This window comes from Cnephaeus nilssonii (genome assembly GCF_951640355.1).
Source record: "Cnephaeus nilssonii genome assembly, chromosome: 1".
In the NCBI taxonomy this organism is placed as follows: Eukaryota; Metazoa; Chordata; class Mammalia; order Chiroptera; family Vespertilionidae; genus Cnephaeus; species Cnephaeus nilssonii.
Window position 1 is genome coordinate 93113425 of NC_137072.1, and position 16681 is coordinate 93130105.

A 16681-nucleotide genomic window follows, 5' to 3' on the forward strand; every position below is an offset into this window, starting at 1 on the left:
TAAATGATTTCATCAGCCTGCTGTAGCTGGTAATGGCAGTGGGGAGGTTGAGGTGAGTCTATTTCATCTTGAAAATGTCTAGACCTGCTATTATTGGGATCATAATTATGCTTGGTAATGTTACTGAGTTCACAACTCTATTACTTTTCATCCATTGAGAGAATTCATATCCTATAGCTGATGGCACGGTCACCTGCTGGTGTTTGAATCTATAGAGGTAACTTGAGTATCTCACACACACCCTAACTTGACCTCCTATTTTCACACTTCTCCCTCCCACGCCTCCCTGCTCATGCAGACGTGGCTGCTGTCTGTGGTAGTTCAGTTTTAAATTTTACTGGAAGTTATTTAATGAACAGTAAAGTCTCCTCTGCTCCTCACTCTAACTCTTTTCCCAATGATGACCACTACTTCTTTTCTTAAAGTGTTTTCTTTCAAAAACATTTTATGCATATACCCACATCTATAATAAATTTTTAAATTTACCAAATTTTTTACTGTAAAAGGGCATGAAGAAACTTTCTTGGTAGATGGAAATGTGTAGTGTGGATGTATGGTTGTATACATTTCTCAAAAGTCTTTAAAAAGTTTATGTCACAATGATAAAATACTAGTGTAAATTCCTTTACAAAAAATAAAATATACCCAAATTTTATGATAATGATGTTGTTAATGAGTCCCTACATTTTAGAGATGTACTATTATACTACTATATAGAATGGTATAATATGTAATATAACATAATATAAACTAATATAAATAATATTCAGTATGGACTTTTTTCCAAAATAATTGGGGTGGGGATAAAAATAAAACACACAAAATTGCCCATAAGCTGATAATCGTTAAAGGTGGGTACATGAGGGTTCATTGTTGTGTTCTCTCAAATTTTATATATTTAAAATTTTCCACAATAAAAACTTAAAACAGCCCAGCTGGCATGGCTCAGTGGTTGAGCGTTGACCTTTGAACCAGGAGATCACGGTTCAATTCCCAGTCAAGGCATATGCCAGGGTTGTGGGCTCGATCCCCAGTAGGGAGCCTGCAGGAGGCAGACGATCAGTGATTCTCTCTTATCATTGATGTTTCTATCTCTCTCTCCCTTTCCCTTCCTCTCTGAAATCAATGAAAAAATATATATTTTTAAAAGTTAAAACAAGAAAAAAATTACATTAGATAGTTTTATAAATGCTTTGCTTTTTTCACTTAAATATGTATTTTGTAGAACTGTCCATATCAGGACATTTCAGGCTTTTTAAGTATTAGGGGTGCTATTCCATCATATTCAAGCTCTGTGAGTTACTTAACAGTTTCTCACCACTGAAATTTAGATGGTTAGTATCTCTAGCCCCATCGCTCATACGGAGTGCTGGTGTCGGGAAGGGCCTGGGGAGAGCTCAGAGTTTTGCTGAAATGTGCAGTCCTCTCCATCCACGGCGGCTCTCGGGTCCCTCTGCTCACTGCTCCTCGCTCAGTGCCCTGGGGGTCCTTCCTGTGGCTTCTCTACATGACTCATTACAGTGTGTGCATCGTGGGAACTGGAGGAGGGTTTTCTGACATGTTGAGGGATATGTTCATTTTTCTCCCTTAAAGTCAGTTTTGAAGACCTTAGAATTTTAAAGTATGGGTGACAGTATGGTGATGGCCCTGAATGGGCTGCTAAGGATTGACATTTTGAATAGAATATGCTGGGAAGAGTGTGTTAGCTGTGACTCTAAAGCAGTGAGACTGAGTTTTTTAAAAACATACTGGAGGCCAAACCTCTGCTATCCTTCAAAATGGTCCCTTTGGGATCTTTGGGCCTATTTCAGCATGCTGCAGTGTCTCCAGATATTAATCCTATATAATAAAAGCGTAATATGCTAATTAGACCAGATGGCAGAACGACCTTCCGGAACGACCTTCTGGAATGACCAGTGGGTGGGGCCAGACTCACCTCAACCTCCCCACTGCCTTTACCACAAGGCAAGGCAGCCAGGGCTGCTAGGGCCGAGGCAGCCAGAGCCGTGAGGGCCGAGGCAGCCGGGCCTAGAGGTTTGAGGCAGCTGGGGCCATGAGGGCCTACCCTTGCGTGGATTTCATGCATCGGGCCTCTAGTATTAATAATATCTGGGAATTCTTTTGGAATTTCCTGAGAGCCAGTTGTGAACGCCTACTGAATAGAAACCTCTACTTCATGATCACACTTTGGAGTTTCAGGTAGTGACCACCATATACTAAATTAGTGAGCGAAATAAAATTGCTTTTGATTTCATCTTTCCTGTGACGCATAGTGTGTACAATGATCACAATCAGTTTAAATTAAACATTGTATGTTTCACTTCTAATAGCAAAATTAATGTTTATTCTGTATATTTAAATAGTATACCCGTGTTTATATGTAATACACACAAACACTGACTATTGAAGAAGGAAAAATAGGAGCAAACATTTTGTAAAATACTCGTATGCACTGTGATAGTTCATACATAGAAAAAGTGTATGTGCGTCTTCGTGGTGTATTAAGTAATTACTCATCGCTGGGGGGTGTCCTGTGGCTTAATCAGGATGACACAGTTACCTTTGAGTTGTAGACTGTGTGCTTGGGGAGCCTAGAAAAAGAGAACAGACTCATCCCTACCTTAGGGGCATCCTTTCCAAGTTAAAGGCTGTTTGTAAAATAAAGAGTACCGACTAATTAGAAGATTCTCGATTTCCTATTCCCCTTTCTGAATTGCCCCCTCCAGCATCTTAGTAACGTGTTTTTTTGTGGTCTTTTTTTTTTTTTTTTTTTGCACAATCCTATGTGTACAATATCTTGCTCCTCTTTGCCTCCTTTCTGTCCTTTGAGAAAACAAGAGACTATTCTATAAAAGGAAAGCATCTATGAAATTACTGAGTTTCATAAGAGTTTCAAAAAGTCCAGAAGCATGCCTTCTCCTAGATTCTAAAAGAAAAGCATTGGTAGTTGAAAGTGAGGACTTTTAATCTGTTAGAATTGGGCCAGAGGTCCCGCCTCCTCGGTGGCCCCAGGTGTGCACAGGGGCTCAGGTAAACTCAGGTTGATAGGATTGTGTATGTGGTCTCTCTGTTAATCACCTGGTGTCTTATGTTTGCTTCATGAAAACTTTTGGAAGAGGCAACATTTTGGTGCTACCTGGGTACAGTTGCTTTGCATTGCAGATGGATCCCTGCTGCTCAGGAATTTGAATCCTTTGATGTTATAAATTGATTGGCTTTCACTCTCCAGGCAAACAAAGGGGTACTCTTTTGCAAGCTGGATAGTTGGGGGAGGTGGAAGCCAAGGCACAAACTTGATTATGTCAATCTCATTTGGCAGCATTTTTTTATTTCTGGCCTTAGCTAGCTCAAGAGTGTGAGAGCATTGGGTACGTTTATATTAACACTTTCAGGAACTTCTTCTAGATGTTCGTTTTATGTCACATTGCTCTGGTAATTTCAACCATAAATGATTTTTAAATTGCTTTTTAAAAGCTCCCAATCCCTTTAAAACAGAAAAAGAAAATTCCAGGATATCGGAAATGCTGTTTTCAGCTGGTTTGCCCCCATTGAATTAATTTCAGTCTTTTTAAACACCCTTTAGTGATTCACTGGCCTTCCTGTCCTGTCTTCTCAGTTGACAGTTCCATGATGTGACAGGAGGAATTCAAGGAGACAGATGTGAGATGTTTCCAAAATAGCCTGGACACATTGCGTCCTGGGGTAGATCGTGTGATTTCCAAATTAGATTTTAGTACCTTGGGAGAAAGATGTATAAAAATATTTCTTATCTTATCCCATGAACTTAAGGAAGAAAGTGATTTTGCTCAATTAAATCTTTTTAAAACATTCTAGAGAAAAATAATTATTCAACTGAACATTTGATTGTCTTGCATTATAAAATATTATACTAGATACTTCGGGGTGGGGGAGAAAGATAAATATAATGAAAGGGGCAGCAGCAAAAATCTAACAGTCAGTGAGCACAAGAAAGAAGATATATTTCAGATGGAACCAGGAAGGGGCTATAAGAGGCTAGAGCGCTGTGGATAGATGCTCATAGGAAGGAGAAACTTGATTGATTGGGATGTGGAAGTTAGGGTTCTAGATGTTATCTGTGCTGGAAGTTGAAGAGACTTTCATTGGATGGCTATCTGGGGAGATCATTGCCCTTTAGAGCTGTTAAAAAGTAAGGGATCACTTTCATTTCTTTTATATTGATCACTAAAGAAGTTGAAGTCATGACTTTTACCCCACTCTTCTCTGCTTTACTGGCATTTTGAAAATAAAAATTTTAGTTTCTATTTTGGCAAGTTTTTTAGCTTCTGGGGAAAGAGTAGTGTAGACAAAGAGTGGCTGCTTAGGAAGGAGGGCGGAAGTGCCAGGTGATGCCCTCATGCCCTTAATGGAAGGTATGTAGCCTGTAAGATGGTGCCTCAGTGGAATCTTAGACACAAAAATACTACTTGCCATGTTCAGATGTTTTCTGGTCAAATTTCACCATGAACTATCTGCCCAGACTCATTATCCTCACAACAGAACCTTAAGTTAATACATGCATAGTTACCATTGCTCATTTGTTCATCCATTCATTCTTTCTCATTTGTTCATTCATATGTACATACACATACCATTAATCTGTTAGAATTTGGCCAGAGGTCCCGCCTCCTCGGTGGCCCCAGGTGAGCACAGGTTAATGGCATGTGTATGTGCATTAAAAGTCTACTCTGTGAGCTGTGCTAGATACCCAAGACATAGAAATAAATTAGAACTGTGACCTCAGATAGCTCAAACACAGTTGGTTTCCTGTCTCCATGGAGAATGTTCCCACCATATATAGAGTGCTTTCTAAAATGTGTCCCATTTGGCACATGTCACATCTTAGTAAGAACAAGAAATAAGCCCAGATCCTGGGCAGCCCAAGTTTATAAGCAAAGAAGAGGAGATGTTTAGATGTTTTATTAGTTTCTCAGGGCTGCTGTAACAAATCACCACATACTTGGTAGCTTAAAGCAACAGAAATTTCTTCTGTCTCAGTTCTGGAGGATAAAAGTGTGAAGTCAAGGTGTCAGCAGGATGACTCCTTCCTTGACTTTTCCAAGCTGCTGACGGTTCCTAGCGATGCTTGGCATTCCTGGGCTTGTGGCCGCATCAGTGCAACTCCACCTCTGTCTTCCCATCCCCTTGCTATAAAGACACCAGTCATTGGATTTAGGGCCTCCTCTAATCCAGTATAACTTCCTCTTTTTTTTTTTTGATATATTTTATTGATTTTTCACAGAGAGGAAGGGAGAGGGATAGAGAGCTAGAAACATCGATGAGAGAGAGACATCGACCAGCTGCCTCTTGCACACCCCCCACCGGGGGATGTACCCGCAACCAATGTACATGCCCTTGACCGGAATCGAACCCGGGACCTTCCAGTCCGCAGACCGACGCTCTATCCACTGAGCCAAACCGGTTTCGGCCAGTATAACTTCCTCTTAATTTAATTGATTATATCTGCAAAGACTCTATTTCCAAATGAGGTACATTCTGAGGTCATGAGTAGGCATGAATTTTGGGGAGACTACTTAACCCAGTACAGATGTATCATAGATAATGCCTTACTGTATGCAACACAGAGGAGATGTAAGAGGATGTTTGTAAGAATTATTACATTCCGTGGTTTTTTTTTCGAGAAGGAAAGCTAACATTTGCAAGCGTTGTGAGAATTGGTAAGTGAATAAAATATGCTGCAAGGGACCTCAAGATAGTTTTGGGTTACCTTCATCCAAATTCTTCATTGTAAAGATGAGGAAACTTAGGTATGGACCCGATACTGTTGAATCTGAAACTGCAAACCCAACCGAGATTGGGGGAAAGTATGGGAAAGGCAGGAAAAGATAATAATGATATAGTAGAGCTTAACATTTAACAGCATGGCTCAGTTCTGAAGGGTGGGATAGTTCATCATACTTGGCATGTGGAGATGGGGTTATTCTTTTCGATCGAAGCTTATAATAGCCATGTTTTTCTTAGCTCTGTTTAAGAGACATTGCTTTCCAAATATACAGGATTTTCTTAGGAGCTTTCTATACTAATAAAAGTATAATATGCTAATTAGACCAGACGTCCTTCCAGATGACCTTCTGGACAAAGCCATGGTGGCGGGGGCTGAGGCAGAGGTGGCCACCATGGCAGCAGGGGCCAAACCCCTTGCACGAATTCTGTGCATCGGGCCTCTAGTGTAGAATATAAAAGAAAATGATGACCCTAACTTTAGAGCAATGCACAGGCAATAGGATGCCGTGGAAGCTTCACAAATGGGCAGTGCTGGAAAGCCTACCGGCAACCTGCAGACAAGATGTGTCCAGTAGACAGTGTTTTAGAAGACTTTGAATTCAATGCCAAAGCTTAGAAATTGGAAACTTCTATAAAAATGTGGGTCTCTTATTTTTCTTGTAAATCCAGAAATCTCATGACACTGGGCTCAAATGCCAAATAGGCAACACTCAGCGGCAGCTTTAGATGGCTCCTGCCCTCGGCACAGTCACTGGGCTTGTGGACCCTGCTCGTCGCCTCAGCCATGGTGTACACATGAAACTTATGGTAGAAAGAACTGGGCTGATGTTGATCTTGCCTGTGACTACTGCATGCAAGTGCAGTGCCACTGTGGCAACCTCCTTGTATCTATAGACTTGTTTTAATCATAGTCATTCTAGTCTCAGTCCCATGCCTTCTGGTAGAATTATAAAGTGTGACATGAACTATTAAGCAAAACATGTTTGAAATTTCCAAAGTCATATTTAGATGACTCCTCAGAGCTCTTCCATCTGTTAATCTGGTTTAAGGAGGGAAAACATTAGCTTTTCAAAAGCTGGGATGTGGGTGGTTCATAAATTTTTGTACCTCGAGTCTGATTCAGTTAATATACCCAGTTCTCTTTCATAAATGTGAGGATAGTTACCAGTTACCCGTATAATTTATATATTGTGCTTATCTACTAGAAACCTTGGGTGTAAAATGGTGAAATAAAAGCTTCATATTCAAACAGATGTGACTGGAAAAATCCAATTAGTCGACTATTAGAAAATTGTCAGCATTCCATATGGAATGGTCAGGAAGTGAGAGAACAGGATAAAACACCAACTCCAAAATATTGGTGTTGGTACCTAAGAGAGGAGATAATTTTTATCGTATGTAAGCTTTTATTGTTGGTTTGCTTTCCTGAGATTTGTTCTTGAGAATGACAATTTAATGCCTGCAAGGATTCTTCCTTAATATCATTAGAGACATTGGTGGTTGATTAGTTTTCTCCCTCAGTATTTGAAGAAGTCTTCCTATAGAATTGCACTGAACTGGTACATCTGGGATATTATAGTGGTAGATTTCCATCCTATCAGTGTCTTGTCTAAGAAGCTGATTTCAGTCTGTTGGTTTGTTACCAGGATCTTTCTCTCATACATATGGTAGTGTATGTGGTGGTTAGGTATAAAGATGGCTGGCCCATGAAAGCCTATTATTTAATCCCTAATAGATATGTAGCGTAATCATAATAGAACCATAAAACAGTTTCTCAGAATGTTATAGAAGAAAATGTTCTATGTGGAATTGTCAGAAAGGGAGAGAACAAAGATGACCCCCAGCTCCAAATCATTGGGAAGGGGCTGATGGGAGGTATAGCAGAAGGTCAAGGACTGGGGCTGTGGAGACACCTGCTGATGGAAGCCTCTAGGGACACTTCTTAGTAACGGGCTAATTCTCCACTTTGCTTTTCTGTGTCTGCTCCAGGCTATAATCTGTGGGGGACCTTTGACCAACATTCCTTGCATCCCTTGCTCACTGTGGACACAGGAGACATCCCATGGCTTACTGCTCTTCCCCTCTTTCCCCAGAACACGCCTCGGCTTCTTTCATGATTTCTGAGTGGCTTTCACCTTTTAGTTGATGTCTTATCCATCTGCCCCCTGTTTATTTTTCTTGCATGTGTTATGGGACAAGGGCCCTGAGTTATGGAATGGATTTAGTTCCGTCGTGTCTTTAATGGAGGTAAGGATAATTGGTTTGGTAAACTCTAGACTGTTTATTTTAAGGGTACTTTAGTGAGGATGACACTCACATACTTTCTACGGATGAACGTCTCCTGAGTTCCTACTGTGTGTAAGGAACTGAGCTAGTGTTCTGGGTGACTCCGTGATTGAGGCACAATGCTTCCTTCGAGGCACTCACAGGCCCCTTCCTCAAGATTCTTTCAAATCTCTTTAACTCTTTTATGGCATTTACCGCCTTCTGGGTTTTAGAATCCAACATCCTGACTGGTTCCAGCTGCATCAGTTTCTTAACCTCTGAGCCCCAACTTTCTTATCTCTAATGTGGGAATAATAATACTACCGACCTCATGGGATTGTTATATAAAGCCCTTGGCACAAAAGCTGGCCCACAAGAAGCATTTTTTGAAACGTTAGTTATCATTATAATTAGTCTTATCTTTCCTATGAGGTGGAAAGCTTCTTCAGGATATAGGATGTTTTACCTTTGTTCGTATTGTTTTTAAATCTCCAGAAATAAATCTATATACTGGGTACTCATGTTTTAATGAGTGATGAGCATAATAAGTACACTGTATTATTTACACTAGCAGTACAACATATTAAAGGTAATAGTTTACCTCCAAGAAGTTCATAATAATTAGAGAGATGCGTAAATCCTCTGCTCCTCAGAGGCTAATGTGCAGGAAACTCTCCGGGGAGCTTGTTGAAATGCAGATTATGACTCTGTAGGTCTGGGCTGGAGCCTGAGATTCTGCATGAAATTTTTTTTTCATTTTTACAAATGTGGACATTCTGCATTTTTAACAAGCTCTTTCCGTTGATATTGATACATGCTTCTGGTGTTCGACCACATTTTGAGTCACATTTTGAGTGGTAATTCTGGATTATAAGATGCAGGGGGAAGGATGCAGTCTGTTCTGTTCACTGCTGTATTCTGAGCACATAGAAGAAACAGAGCCTGAGGCATGCTTGTGGGGAAAAATAATGTGCAATAAATACATTTACCTCAAAATGATACCCGGTGGATTATTTGCCAAGTATGTAGGACAGATAAAGGTCATGAAGTTCCAGACAAAGCATTTCTTGATCTGCAGGCCTCATGTAATGCATGAAGAAGACAGAATTGAAAGATGATGGTGTTTAGAGAAGTAAAGAAGGAGTGAGTACACAGGAAAAAGAAACAGGGAGAAAGCAAGAGGAGAGATTGCTGGAAGGCAATATTCTCAAACACTTTGGTCTTGGGGACCCCATTACACCTTCAAAAAGTACTGAGAACCCCAAAGAACTTTTGTGTACATGGAGTATATCAATATTTATTGTATTAAAAAATTAAAACTGAGATATATTTAAATTTTATTTATTTAAAAAAATAAGAAGTCCATTAACATGAACAGAATAAAACATATTGTTTGAGACATAACCATTTTTTTCAAAGCCAGCAATAATTTTATAAGAAAAGTAATGTTTTCTTTATTTGAAAATCTCTATAATATATGTCTTACTCAAAGGTAGCTGGAGTCTCTTGCTTCTACCTTTAGTGCGTTTCAATAAACATGGTTAAAGTAGATGAAGAAAATCCTGCTGGCCTCATGCAGCTTTGTAGAAGGAAAAGAGGGATATTTTAATAGCCTTTTCAGGCCATTATGACTATTCTTTTTTGATGTTACACCAAAGCTCGATAATTGGTAGTTTCTTAAAGGTTAGTTACAATGTGGAATCTGAAACCACAATAGTAAACTCTTTTGGACTCTGTTTCATTAAAACCCAGTGTCTGTCATACATTCTGGATGGATGTTTTACCCATACATAATTTTGTGACATCATGCATTGGCGACTTGGAAAACACTGGTTCAATGAGTAATGAAGCTCTTCCAAATGTTGACACGTTTCATTATACACTATGAAAACATTACATTCGTTGGTCTCACCACACCTCATCAGCAAAGCCATTAATTATTGGGGAAGCTGTCAAGCTCTCAGTGGTGGATACAAGTTTTCCAAAATTCCAACTTTTGCTCGAAAGCTCGCATTTTATCATTGGCAACAAATACCGTCAGTTGTTTTCCTTGAAGTGTCAGGCTCACCTCATTCATTTTTTAGAATATTCTGCCTGGTACCCATATTGGAGTAACCATAGTTTGTCCTTCGTTCTTTCGAGTAAAAAGGGTGCTCTGTGTGCTTTTCCTGAAGCAATCTGACCTTCGTCTGCAGCAGAAGTGCTGTGTGCATACTTACATTTAAAAGGCATAATAGCCCGGGCCAGTTTGCTCAGTGGATAGAGCGTCGGCCTGCAGACCAAAGGGTCCTGGGTTCGATTCTGGTCAAGAGCATGTACCTTGGTTGCTGGCTTCTCTCCAGCCTGGACCCTGGTTGGGGCTCATGCAGGAAGCAACCACTCAATGTACTTCTCTCACATCGATGTTTCTCTCTGTCTTTCCCTCTCTTCCACTCTCCCTAAAAATCAATGGAAATATATCCTCAGGTGAGGATTAACAAAACAAAACACACAAGAAAATAAAAATAAAAGGCATAATAGTTGCCCTAGTCGGTTTGGCTCAATGGATAGAACATCGGCCCACAGACTGAAGGGTCCTGGGTTTGATTCCAGTCAAGGGCGTGTACCTAGGTTGCAAAGCTCCATCCACACACCTGGTCAAGGTGGGTGCAGGAGGCAACCAACCTGTGTGTGTCTCACATCCATGTTTCTCTCTGTCTTTTCCCCTTCCTTCCACTCTCACTAAAAATCAATGGAAAAATATCCTTGGGGTGAGGATTAACAACAACAACAAAGGCATATAATTAAGGATTGAGGTTTAATAAAACTAAAAATTTCTACTGCTGCAACAGGGACATTCTTGGGTGAAACTGACATTGTTTTCAGTGGGTGTGTGTAGTATTGGGGAGTACCATAATTTCTGGTACAAGTTGTGCCATTGTCTTGCTTCATGCTAAGATGCCAGCAATTTTATCCATAAGTTTTGTGCTCTATCAGTTAAAGGTTATGTTAGCACAGTGAAAAGGGCTGTAAATAACATGTTAGTGTTATGGAAATAATTTCAACCTCAGAGACCCCCTGAAATCGCTTTTGGGAACATTTGCTCTCAGTACCGGGATCAATGCTTCTAGCAATTTGGGTGGAGAGGAAAGTCTGTGAAGGGTAATTGTGAGGGGGGGGGTCAGTTAGGTAGGTGGAGGCCAGGTTGGAGAATGCTAATGCTTAATTGTGAACTTGCTTTTGTTAGTGAAAATGATTGATGATTATGAAAAAAGGAGTGCTGTTTGTAAAGTGGGCAAGATGAGTAGCATCTTCAGCTAAAATACCTTCTGTTGTTCTGCAGGTTCTAAAAGAAATCTAGAAAACAGAGGGATAAGCTGAATTAGGAAAGGAGAATCTTCAAAGCAGTGAATTTAAAAGTGTCTGTTTTGGCCTGGCTGGTGTGGTTCAGTGGTTGAGCGTTGACCTATGAACCAGAAGGTCATGGTTCGATTCCTGGTCAGGGCACATGCCCGGGTTGCGGGCTCCATCCCTATTGTGGGGCGTACAGGAAGCAGCCAATCAATGATTCTCTGTCATCATTGATGTTTCCATATCTCTCTCTCTCTCTCTCTCTCTCTCTCTCTCTCTCTCTCTCTCTCTCTCTCTCTCTCTCTCCCCCTTCCTCTCTGAAATCAATATATATATATATATATATATATATATTTTAAAGTGTCTATTTTGTAAAGAGCGTCTAGAGCTCATTTGTATTTCTTTATCCTCTTCTCTGCTCATTTGCCACAAACAAACAAAACCACCTCACTTCAAACTCAGGACCAAGAAGCAGGAGGAAACTGCTATAGTTAAAATTCTGTATGTACTTTTTCCTGTATTCTTTGTGTATGTTTTTTTTTAAAAAATAAAAAAAATAAACAGTATCATTTAGTATGGACTCTAGCCCATCATAATTTATCCTTTTGGTTTTGAACATTTTATTCTTAATCTGAAGGATAGCACAGGTTGAGATAGAGATGTGAGAATTTCATAGTGCATGACATTCTCCAGGGCACTTCTTATCAATACCAGGAAGTAAAATAGGACATTTAAAAACCAAAGTCCAATTGAGAATGCAGAAGTCTGTGTCATCAGCAGACTAGATCCCCACCCTCCCCTCACTGTTCCGGGTCCTCCCTGCTTCTCTTTTCCTCTGCTTGCCTCCATAGAGCACGTAAGCCCAGATTAAACCTCCCTGAGCTGAATTCCAGTCTTTGCTTCCCTTGGCAGACGTGGAAGAGACGATGCCGTGTGTACAGTTGGGAGTGGCATGACGAAACATAGTTTTTAAATGATGGATGTAGCTTGGGATGAAATGAGTCACTGTTTAATCAGTATCACTTTGCCCACATGGGTACCCTTGGACCCACCGCGCCTTTCCTGCATGACGCATGGGGTCTGGATGCCATGGCTGTGAAGCAAGGAGCTTGCATAGTTCTGCCAAGAGCCTTCTGGAAGTCTGGGAGGTGTGGAACGGCAGGCTAATGAAATGCTGAGCTATTTGCTGAGTTCTCTTTTTTTCCTTTTCTCTGTGTAAGAAGCGGTTATGGCATGAGTGCTTTCATGAGAAATTATCAACTTTGGACTCTCACCACTTGCTTTTAGCCCTTTTGTAAAAAGATCACTTTTTCTCTGGTGAGACACCTGAAACAGCTGAATGTCCCCATCATGCTGGGCATAGACTGGCAGTTTTAAGTTAAGTATTATTTTATGAAGCGGTTTTTACAGTTGAACAAACACATGCATATTTACTGGGTCATGATGAGAAAATGTAGTTCTTACACTTCACGCATCCCTGTGGTATAGCGGCAAAAGGATGGTATTTAGAGTCAGATGTATCTGAATCCCAGATCGGCTTCATTGCTCTGTGTCCCTGGGCAAGTTGCTAAGTGTCTCTAAGCCTCAATTTATTCATATATAAAATGGGCTCATATCACCTTCCTCATAAAATTCCTGCCATGATGAGATGAACTAATAATATATATGAAAAGTGTGTGTATGGAAATATGTGCAAAATGTGTATGTATGTGTATATATGTGTATGTCAAATATATTCCTGACACATAACAGGAACCAGTAGTCTTTGCTTCCTGACTTTCATTTTATCTAGTTTTCCCAAAATTTCAAGATGCTTGTTGGTGGTTCATTTGATTTGGTGTTAGCATTGGTCTGCTATTATCGTAGAGCCAGCAGAATGGAACTTGCATGGAAGTAGGCTTTATGAGCTGCTCTGCTCAGTGAATGCCTGTGATAGGCAGGTGCCTGGGTGCCATAAGCTCCGCCTTCCCCTGCTTGCCTTGGCCTGCTCCAGTCTTTAAACCAGTGATGGCGAACCTATGACACGCGTGTCAGCACTGACACGCGTAGCCATTTCTGATGACACGCGGCTGCTGAGGTTTATTAAATACAATTATATATAACAATTATACATTTATGTTATTTAAACTATAAATATTGCGAAATAATGTTTTTTCCTCAAAGTGACACACTACCCGAGTTATGCTCAGTTTTTTGGCGAAGTTTGACACACCAAGCTCAAAAGGTTGCCCATCACTGCTTTAAACTTTACTCTGTTTAATGATGGCATATGTTTCACACCTGTCTTCTAAAGAGGCCTTAAGATCCACACTTCTTTCTAGGAAATCTGGCATTTTGCAACTCTTTTAATTGTCCATCCTGATATTTGCATATATATACTGACCATATATATATATATATATATTTATGTATAAGTCATGCACATTTGCAATATACTAATATATTATGTGTATAGATACAACACACAAAAATAGAAATAAATGGATAGGATAACAAGTATAAATAGAAGATGTACTTTATTCATAATCCCATAGGCCAGTGGTCGGCAAACTCATTAGTCAACAGAGCCAAATATCAACAGTACAACGATTGAAATTTCTTTTGAGAGCCGAAAACTGACTTTTGCGCATGGGCCACGAAGTTTCAATCGCACTGTACGTGTGCGCCCGCACGTGGTATTTTGTGGAAGAGCCACACTCAAGGGGCCAAAGAGCCTCATGTGGCTCGCGAGCCGCAGTTTGCCAACCACTGCCATAGGCCATCTTGCACTACTCTCTCTTTTTTTTTTAAATTATAGTAAGACACATATAACACAAAATTTGCCATCTTAACCATTTTTTAAGTGTACTGTTCAATTACATTAATTACATTAGTTTTGTTATGAGATTCGATCCCCAGTGTGGGGCGTGCAGGAGGCAGCCGATCAATGATTCTCTTTCATCATTGATTCTCTCTCATCACTACCACCCATCCTGAGCATTCTTCATCTGATAAAACTCCATACTTATTAAACAATAACTTCAAATTCCCTCTCTCCCTAGCCCCTGGCAACCACCATTCTACTTTTTGTTGCAATAATTTTGACTACTCTAGATTCCTCATATAAATGGGATCATATAGTATTTGTCTTTTTGTGACTGGCTTATTTCATTTAACCTAATGTCCTCAAGGTTCATTCATGTTTTAGCATATATAGGTACAACATTTTGCTTATACATTCCTCTGTTGATGAATAGTTGGGTTGCTTCCATGTTGTACCACTCCCACTTTTGAGACTACTGGTGTAACAGGTGGGCCAAAAACCTATGGTAGACGTGTATGATGGGTCATAGGAAAAAAAAATGTGTCATTGTCCTCAGCAAAGGATTCAACCCAGTCACTCTGGCTATGCATTATAATATCCTGGAAGATTTTAAAAACTATGCTGGGGTATTTCCACTCTGGACTATGATTTGACTGGTCTGTGATGGGAACAGTACTTACTTAAAGCTTTGGTATCAGTATTTTTTTCAAGCTCTCCAGATTATTCCATTGATTCTTTGAGAACATAGTTTTAGCATTTTGTATGTAGTCTTTCATTTTCTTCTTTTCTCTCCCACTTGGACAGTCTACTGAAAATCTCTTTAAAACCAGGATTTGCTCTTTCTTAATACCCAGTGATTGTAATCTTGTTGCTGTTGGATTAGAAAGTCTGGTTGGGTGATATTTAATCTATAAATGTGGCGTCTATGACACCATCCTCTAGCAAACACATTCGCTTTCGATGAAGCTCTTGTGACACAGTGATCACTCTAAAGCTCCATATAACAGGGACCAGATTCAGTAGGAGGTTTTATAATAGTCTATATGATGCATGCACTTCTCTGAGTTACTATGAATTATTTATTAGAGTAATTAGAGAATAAATACACAAGCAAATTATGAAACAAAGTAAATATGCAGCTAGTTTGAAAATGGACACATTTGGGATGGCTTTGGGGGGAAAAAGTACTTTCTAGTCTACTCAAGGGAAATTAAAAACTCTTGTGTTTTATTGATTTCCACTAAGCTCATCTGCACATTGTTTTTATGAAAGCTAAGTGATGAAAGAAAGGCCATAATTTTTGGAAGCATAGATTTTAGATGCAGAGATTTGGGTTTTGCTTCCAGGAAGTGAAGCTTTCTGCAGAGAAGTAGCCACTTGTGGAAGGCATTTTTCATGTCCATTCTGGTGTGCATCCATGAACAGTTGAGGGGAGAGAGCACCCTGCCTGAGCTGAGCTTGGCTTTCCTTCGGCCTCAGACCCTGAACAGTACAGGAAGAGGCGAGGCATCATGTGATAGCTGTCTGCTTTGAGAGTCCAAGCAAGTAGTAATGGTCACTTGACTGTGGATGCTGTGCATGAGTAAATGAGGTGGGGAAGGGGGGCTACATTATCAACCTCCTCTCTCTTCTCTACGCCACTGAAAAATCCACTTGTTTCTCATCCACTAAATGAAAATGGAAAAATCCAGAAAAAGACTTCGGACAGCAGAAGAAAATGCCTTAATTTATTCGTGTTCATAACAGCAGTTTTAATTGTGTGTGTATCACGGACTAGCCCCTGTCATTTGAAAACAAAAGGATGGGTTGTTGGAAAGAATTAAGTTTTAATCTTTTGCATTGAAATATAGGGTGTATCGAAATACGGGCTTTCAGACTAAGAGCAATGGGAACAACACATCTTAGGTTGGCTCTGGTTCAGCCACTCTCTGGGATTTTGTGTGTGACTGTAATATGGCTTTGAAATTCTTCTGTCAGAATGGCTTTGAATCATCCTTGGTGCGAGTCACTCAGTCATAGTGACCATATGTTTCTCAGCAACTACATGAACATCCATGATCTCATGCAGTTCTCAGAGTAATCTAGATAGAGTTATTCCCATTTTTCAGACATGGAAGCTGAGGTTTGAAGAGATTGATTTTGCTTGATGAATGCTAATGTTTGAACATAAAATCTTTTTAATGCAGTGGAAGACCATAGAATCTTGGAATTTGAAGGGACCTTAGATTTTTATCTACTCTAGATCCCTTCTAATTCCCTTCTGTTCCGTCCTAGAGAGATGGTTATTCAGCACCTGCTTAGGATGAATCCATCTCTCAGATGCTTGGTGGCTCACAGAATCATCACAGTGAAAGAGTTCGAGAGCAGTCGTGAACATGGTGGTACATAGCTTACTCGCCAAAGTTCACCTGCTTTCATTTTGTGATTACTGGCCAGAAATATGGGAATTCTCATACCCTAGTACAGTGGTCGGCAAACTCATTAGTCAACAGAGCCAAATATCAACAGTACAGCGATTGA

At 40.1% G+C, this 16681-nt stretch overlaps 1 protein-coding gene across 9 annotated transcripts in view; it reads left to right on the plus strand.

The window, feature by feature from the left end:
- APBB2 (amyloid beta precursor protein binding family B member 2) overlaps positions 1 to 16681 on the plus strand; it is a 336993-nt gene that overhangs the window by 176193 nt on the left and 144119 nt on the right. The gene's annotated exons all lie outside the window — the stretch shown is intronic.